An 8283-nucleotide genomic window follows, 5' to 3' on the forward strand; every position below is an offset into this window, starting at 1 on the left:
AAAAAATAGAAAATGCTAGCCTGCAACTTGAACCCCATTGCCCATTGCTATCCAGACAACACCAGCACTGCTGCATTTATTTGAAATAAAAGTGAGTGAAGACTTCCTCCCTGAGAGCACTGCAGTGTGTACATGCCCATATTGGTGATGGGGCCAAAGGGGTTTTTAGAGGTCAAATGCTACTTATGGCTCTCTGCTTATAAATTGTAGAATAAAAACATGGGGCAGGAGCAGAGGAAATCCAAGTAGCACAAGTAACCGAGTCCCAGACAGAATCCTATATATTACAGATCCTTGTGCTACTAATCGGATGGCTTTTAAGACAGCTCACGCAGCTTTGGAACACACTAGGATAAAAACAACTCACAAAATGATTTATACCTTCTCTAAATGTTAGCAGCATATACAGTATACTTTTCCAGATCCAAATTACCCCAACTTCCTCGGGCTACACTGGCCGGCATGTACTCCATACCGCACAAAGCATTGCAGTACTAGTGTGCTGCTGGTACATCTCCCCCTCTGGGGAAATTCCTACCTCCCTCAACATTTGGGGACAGCATCTCAGAAGGCCAGCTAAAAACTACAGAGCAATTGGTAAGGAATAATCAAGATATACAAATTAATCAAATCTTTATTTATAATTTACACGTGCCTTTCTAGACAATTCCATAACCCAACCATATCACTCTCACCACCTTTTAAAATAACACTGATATCACTAGCTCCCCAAAAGCTACTCTAACTTGGTAGCAGTACAGTTCTATCACCCTTCTGGGGTCTGGCATACCAAACCTGGCTATGTGGGGCTTTCCAAAGAATAATGGGATGAGTGTATACCGAAAGCTTTCCAATACATATATGCAATATCAACAGATTAATTCAATTTTAAGAAGCTTTACTGTTTGTATTTTACCCTACTATGCTTCAGATGAATGGGTGATACTGACAAGGCAAAACTGCCCAAAATGTGGGGAACACAGAGCTAATTTTAAAGACATGATATGGTTGTGTCTAAAATAGGTAGATACTGGGATAGAGTGATGGTGTTTATACCAGGTAAACCTTTTTGAAAAATTGAAGTTTTTCAGGATCTTTCCTATTCTATACTAGGTAGCATTCATTATGAAATACATGTGTGCAGGCCCGCCCTCTGTGAAGCACTGGCTAGACCTTTCCCTTATACAGCTTAGTTACCTAACTAGGAGGTTGCCCTAACAAGTATGATAAGATTTATTTACCAGATTACAGCAATCTCCTAAGCTAATCAAAATATTGATTGACTCTCATGTGGTAACTAAGTGCTCATAACATGTATGTTACATATTGTATCTCTGAAAACCCATAGGAAAAATCATCTGTGTACAATAACTGCTATTTGCTATTACATTTGTGCATTGTGCCTTCTATATCCCCAACCCCTTTCCACAACCTTCTTTCTGTACCCCCAAACCTATTTGAAAATTAAAAAAAAAAAAAAACCCTCAATATAGGATATTTATTGCCAGAAATTGTTTTATTTGTCGCTGCTATATAAACAGATACAACCTTTAAATATAAAAATGCCATTTTATGGCACTACTATTTCTTTCATTCTTTTGCTGCTTTTGATTGCCCAAATATAATGTTTTTAGGGTTGCGCCGAGCCCTTCAGTATGGATTTGGCTGAATACTGAACCAAATCCAAACCCTTGTGCTGGGCAGAAATTGCCAAATCCAAATCCTGCTTAAAATGATTTGGCCAGATCCATATCGACTACAGGATTTGGTGATGCCTAAATGTTTTATACTGTTATTTGGAATTTGTGCATTTTTCCCCTGCATTTAAATGGTTCTGTAGAATGTGTTTCTCTGCTGGATTCTGTACTATTATTTGACTGAAACTTTGTACCTCAGCAAATGATATCCCATTGTACTAACAAGTGCTAATGTTCACATTAGATGATACAGGTGTTGAGACTGGGCCCCCATGAATAACAGGACCATGGCATGGATGGTGCCTCTATATCCAAATGATCTTATTATTTTGTATAGTGAATCACAATGTTATTATTTACACACATTAATTAAACAGCAGAGCAAACTGGGCTTTGCCAAGAAGCTACAAAGTGTCTCTCAGACCTGCCATGCCCTTACTATTTAGATGTTATAAACAGTCAAGCCAGGAAAATAGCATTGCATTGGGGTAATTCATTGGGCTGAATTCTTTGCCACCCCCCCCCCATTTAATGTACTGCAGATGCCCACATTACAGTGGTCAAACTGCTTTTTGTGCAAATAGACCATAGACTACACTTGACTCACTTACTATTATTTTTTTGTTTACTAACTACCTTTACTGATACATATTTTTATTGATATCTAGCTTGATTTTTCATAGAATACAAAGAAATGAGACAAAATGGTTGTTTTATTTAACAAAAAGTTAACTACCCCTTTAAAAGGGACTGTTGTGCTGTCAAAACCTGTTACTGATCCTGTCTGCCAGGTAGATCAGGACTGGCAACTGAAGAAAAGGATTCAGTTTCAGTTAAATACTATACGTATAGGTCCTTGCAAAATTATATGACCATGCAAGAGATATTATTTGTATGCACATAAAAGAGAAAATGCATCTCTGTTAACAAAAGCAGAACAGGTGTCACTAGAGTTGCCAACATTTCTAGGGAAAAAAACTGCTTTCTATGTTTTTAGGACCTACTAATAACAGTCTTGTTATTCTTCCATTCATGATCTCTATTGCTGGGAGGAGATGTTTTTGTGCATATGTGATCTGGATCCATATTTCTGGATTATTCACTGGAGCACAGGGGCATAGATAGGTCATAAAAAAAACCCAGGACACAGACCCACATCAGTCAAAAATGACTATTATGCTAGCCTTACTAGATAATTCTATATATGTTCCCTGTCCTGTCTGCACCAGAAAATGATAAGATGATCCTGAAACGCATAATTGTGTTTTTCACATAACTAGGTTAACTCAAGGAATGGATATATATTAGGAGTCAGATTTTACGCCAATTTATAAACTGTGTACATTGGAAAATGTGTATAAAATCAAACAGAATAAGTTTTGAAAGGGTTGTCATTATCATTTTAACCTCATGCATACTGCCCAATTGGTCACTTTTTTAAAGGCCTGCAGATGATGTTGTAATGGGTTTCCATGGCAACACTGATCTCATAAAACCACCCAGGTGGTCAACTCAAATTGCATAACCTCTATAACATCTGTAAACAGAGGACCAGAGGCCAAACCTTTAGAGTTACAATGTTGGTATATATAGTTATGCATACAAGTGTATAGATAGATCAGTATAGGTTTGTGTGTGTTGGGTTTACTTGGAAGGGTTGAACTTAGGTCTTTTTTCAGTCCAACTTAACTATGTAACTATATTGGTTTTGAAGCCAGAAGAGGTAAGTACCCCTGTTATGGTCTCTTCCATGTTGCAATTCTAAGCTCCACTCACACGAGTTGCTCCAATAATTTTCGATGAGTCTGAAAATCTCACATTTTTCAATAAACTAGAAGAAAAAAGTTGCTTGAGACAATTCCCATTGACTTCAATCGAAACCTGTCGTTTTTACTTGGCTTTTTTATGCAAATTTTCTTTTCTTTAGTGTATTTGTATGTTTTTCACAAGAAAAATTGCAATCTTGAATTTTGATAAATCTGTCCCAATAAACAGTTAATGGCAATTAACAAGCAAATCAGTAGTTCAATTAATGGGAATAATAGGATTTACACATTAAAATGCTTAGAAAGTTATCTGTAAATGTAATTGCTATTAAAAGAAGTATTTGTTTATCCCTTTTTTTTCTTGCTTCTTGTAACAGAAAAACAGATGTCACTTCTCAAGTCTGTTAATTAGCTGCTTTTGTTATATTATTTCAGGAGTCTGGACCAGGAGTGCAGACAACATAAACAGATAGACATATACTGCTTTCAATAGCAGTCACATTTACAAATAACTAAAACAAACAAAACAATGTTAATTAGTGCAGTGTTTTTCAACCTTTTTTGGGCAAAGGCACACTTGTTTCATGAAAAAAATCACGAGGCACACCACCATTAGAAAATGTTAAAAAATTTAACTCTGTGCCCAGCAGCAGTGCCCCCCTAGTACACTGGTGCCCAGCAGCAGTGCCCCCTAGTACATTGGTGCCAAGAGCAGTGCCCCCCTAGTACACTGGTGCCCAGCAGAAGTGCCCCCCTAGTACATTGGTGCCAAGAGCAGTGCCCCCCTAGTACATTGGTGCCCAGCAGAAGTGCCCCCCTAGTACATTGGTGCCAAGAGCAGTGCCCCCCTAGTACACTGGTGCCCAGCAGCAGTGCCCCCCTAGTACATTGGTGCCAAGAGCAGTGCCCCCCTAGTATATTGGTGCCCAGCAGCAGTGCCCCCCTAGTACATTGGTGCCAAGAGCAGTGCCCCCCTAGTACATTGGTGCCCAGCAGCAGTGCCCCCCTAGTACATTGGTGCCAAGAGCAGTGCCCCCCTAGTACACTGGTGCCCAGCAGCAGTGCCCCCCTAGTACATTGGTGCCAAGAGCAGTGCCCCCCTAGTACATTGGTGCCCAGCAGCAGTGCCCCCATAAGTCAGTGTGCCCCGTGGCCCCCCCTAATACATTGGTGCCCAGCAGCATTTTACTCTTCGGCGGCTTCAGCAGCATCTTCCCCTCACGCGCGCCGCCTCTGCACTTCTGCCTACACGCGACCGCACACAGGCCCTTTTATAACGTTGCGCCCTGTGCGTACTGACGTCACCCGTACACACGGGGCGCAACCAATGACAGGGCCCGGATTTTTTTTTTAAAAGTAAAAATTGCGGCCCTGCCTACGGCACACCAGGCAACATCGGAACAGCGGTTGAAAAACCCTGAATTAGTGTATAATTGAAAACTACATAGGCTTGCATTTCCTTTTATAGGTGAGGAGCCACATTAACAATAACAATAGTTGTGCAAATTAAATGAAGGAAATGTGAAACTCAGGATGGAAGCTTTAAAGATAAACTAAAGTAAATTTAATAATATTTTTTAGCATGTGAATTATGAATTTTTCAAATTAAGGGTTTTTCTAAAAGTAATTTTTTTTTATTGCTTGAAAGTTTAAAATACACCCCCATTGACTTCTATAAAAGCGTGACAGGTTATATTGCACAAAAAAACATGTTTTGCATTTATATGCGTCTTGTCAGTTTTTAAACACAGATGCATGGGGCATCTAAGAATCGAGATAAAATGCAAATGCCATCAAATGCAACTCTGAACGCTCATCTGTACTACCAGATAGAATATAAAGGAATCAAGTAGCCGATGCATTTAAGAGTGCTCAAACCTGCATCAAATGCATAACAAACCGCCCTTGAGTAAGAGCCTTGGAGGAGATTCAGGGGAAGAGTTTAGTCTGGTTTAAATAAAGCGCCAGCACATTGCACTCTCTAAACAACCAACAACTTCTGCTCCAGAAAGTGAATGGGATTTCATAGGATGAGCTCATTAACTCATTAGTACACTACTTTAATATGTACTGTGTTCAGCAGACAACAGTATCAGGGCTGGCAGAATAGCAAGTGTTGGAAGGACTACTACTGTATGAAACAGCAGACCCGCTACAGCACCCTAACCTTCCAGCCCTGCATCCCAGTGCAACTCATGGCAACTAATTTGATGTTTGTTTTTAAACAGACCAGTAAATTCTACCTGTTGATTGATTGCTATGGGTTACTGCACCCAGCCAAACTTAAGGCTCACTGCAGAGGTTGCCAAACATGCTTTCTGATTGCCCAATTTGGACACTCTCACAGACAGTTTTGTAACTACCAAGAAAGCAGACCTTAAGGCTGTGGGGGGCCTGGAGGTAGAGGGGAGTCTGGTTCCTCAGTAGTCTTATAAAGAACGCATGAAGGTACACGGGAGCACTTACCGCTGAAAAAAGTGTGCTACACGCGGGTCCTCTCCCCCAAGGATCCAAAAAATCGTATAATAAAGCAAAAAAAAATGCGGAGCACCACTAAAAATAAAACCAGTCTTTTATTGCATATTTCTTAAGAGGTACACGTACATTCCTTAACAGGACTTTGGTGCTTGACGCGTTTCGTGGCGTCCAGCCACTTCCTCAGTAGTCTCCCATGTTTTGGTGCAAGGGAGTGGGGGTCGCAGGTTTGACTCCCATTATGGGTCACCTGCAATATTGGTCTGGAGAGAGCCTGGAAATTTTTTACTGCGGCCCTCAGAGTTACAATTCTGCCCACAAACAGTCCATTTTGTAATATTTTGGGTCCAAATAATCTCTTTCTATGGTACAAGACCACCATAGGCGGAAAAGAGTGCCTGGTTCTCTGCAGGTACTTCAGCATATCTTTGAACTTGGGGAACTCCACCCAAACACAACTTAAGCTTTTTGAAAAGTAAGCATACTTTTAAGCAATTTTGCAATATACATCAATTAAATAATATGCAGCCTTTGCATGCTTTTTGACATAATAATATGGCTTGAAACAGTTACATTAGTGTTTTAGTCCCACATCCCCTGCCAGGATTTCAAATGATGCAGAAAGAGAAGAACTATTTTGCAGCTGGATTTCAGCATAAAAATAGTATTTATTCATAATTTTGGGTTCTATCGTTATAGAACCAAGAGGTGATATAATAAATAATGTACACCATATTGTAAAGCATGTTATACTTTATATTTGTGTATAATAATATATTACTATAAAACACAAACTACAAAAAAGTATTGGTGATTCTTGTGTCAAGAATTACATCACCAGGAACCATTTATTATTGTGTATTATATATTGTTAAAGAAGTTAAATGACTCAACTTGGTCCCCACTGGTGCAACTTCTGAATTTGGTGTGACTAATGTTATTGTTGTATATATCGTATTGGTGGATTTGTCTTGTGATTAGCTTATAATCAAATGGTGAAAGGCAAGGATTCCTTTTTGGAATAAAATTTCACTTAGTTCACTTTGGCCTGTGTAAGAGTTCTTTGGCAAGCCTGCCTTCTCTTCATATACACAGAAAGCTGTGAGTGACATTTGAACCCTGTTTATCTCCACAAAGTACTAAAACTACTGTATTCTAATCAACTTACCTGTTATCTGCTAACTGAATGTGAGCCCTGCAGCCTTATTGGAACCTGAATAGCAGCCCCATGGCTACAGAGTAGCATAATTACATGAACTATAATGGAGGTCCTAAAGCATGCATTTTCAGGTACTGCTGTATAAACAGAAACTAACCCCCACCCCCCAATATGACATCCCACCGGCGAGAATGTAAATCGCCGGTGGGATAGCACCGCACCGTGTATGTCATGCCACCGGCGATTTACATTTTCGCTGGTGGGATGTCATATCGGGGAAGGGGGGGGTTAGTCGCCTGCGACAAGGGCGACTAATCTCCCCATGTGCCACAGCCCTTATGTGTTTCATTGCAATAAAAGTATTGGCTGATTTACCGCAACAAATCTCCCCGTGTGTCACAGCCCTAAAACTGCAAAGCACAAGCCTGGACTGGGGGGTTGTTTGGGCCTCAGTGTCCTAGAAATGCCAGTGCCTCTTCTGAATCTTAGCCCTGGCAAAATACAGTGCATGATGTGTTTTGTATTTGTATGGACTCCAAAAGAACTTGATTGTAATTTATACAGGATGAACTGCAGTTAGGTTTTGAAGCTGTTTGCCGGCTACTAACTAATTCCTTCCCCCTTGATTTTTTATGTGCCATATACCTTAAAGAGATACTGAAACCAGAATTTTCACTTTTTTGAAATCTAGAATAACATTGTCATTGTATAAGCTTTATAATTTTGCTATGCTTTTACATTACCTATCCCCCATGTTCCTCAATAAGGTGGCTGCCATATTTGTGCAGCAGTGGTCCGTTAGAATTAGAAGCTATAACTGACAGGCTGAGAAAAACCTGGTAAAAGTCAGGTTTTGGAACTTCAAGTAACAATTACTTACTAAAGCAGCCCTATCAGTGAAAAAACATGACCTATAAAGGAACTTTTAATGTGCATTCAGATTTTATTGAGTAGCTTTTTAGTGTCAGTATCACTTTAAGTATAGAAGCTCCAGATAAACCTGAATAGCTGGTTTGCTGACTATTTCTTCCATGCTATATCTCTAGGCTCAGGAGATATTGTCCTCTTTGCTTGTGAAGAAAACCAGTATCAACCAGTTCAGTATTCATTTTGTTGCTACACTTTTGCAACACAAAGACTTTCTAGAAGCATCAAACGCAGTTTGAAAGAACTGTCTTTACCTCCA

Source organism: Xenopus tropicalis, chromosome 7, assembly GCF_000004195.4.
Source record: "Xenopus tropicalis strain Nigerian chromosome 7, UCB_Xtro_10.0, whole genome shotgun sequence".
Classification (NCBI taxonomy): Eukaryota; Metazoa; Chordata; class Amphibia; order Anura; family Pipidae; genus Xenopus; species Xenopus tropicalis.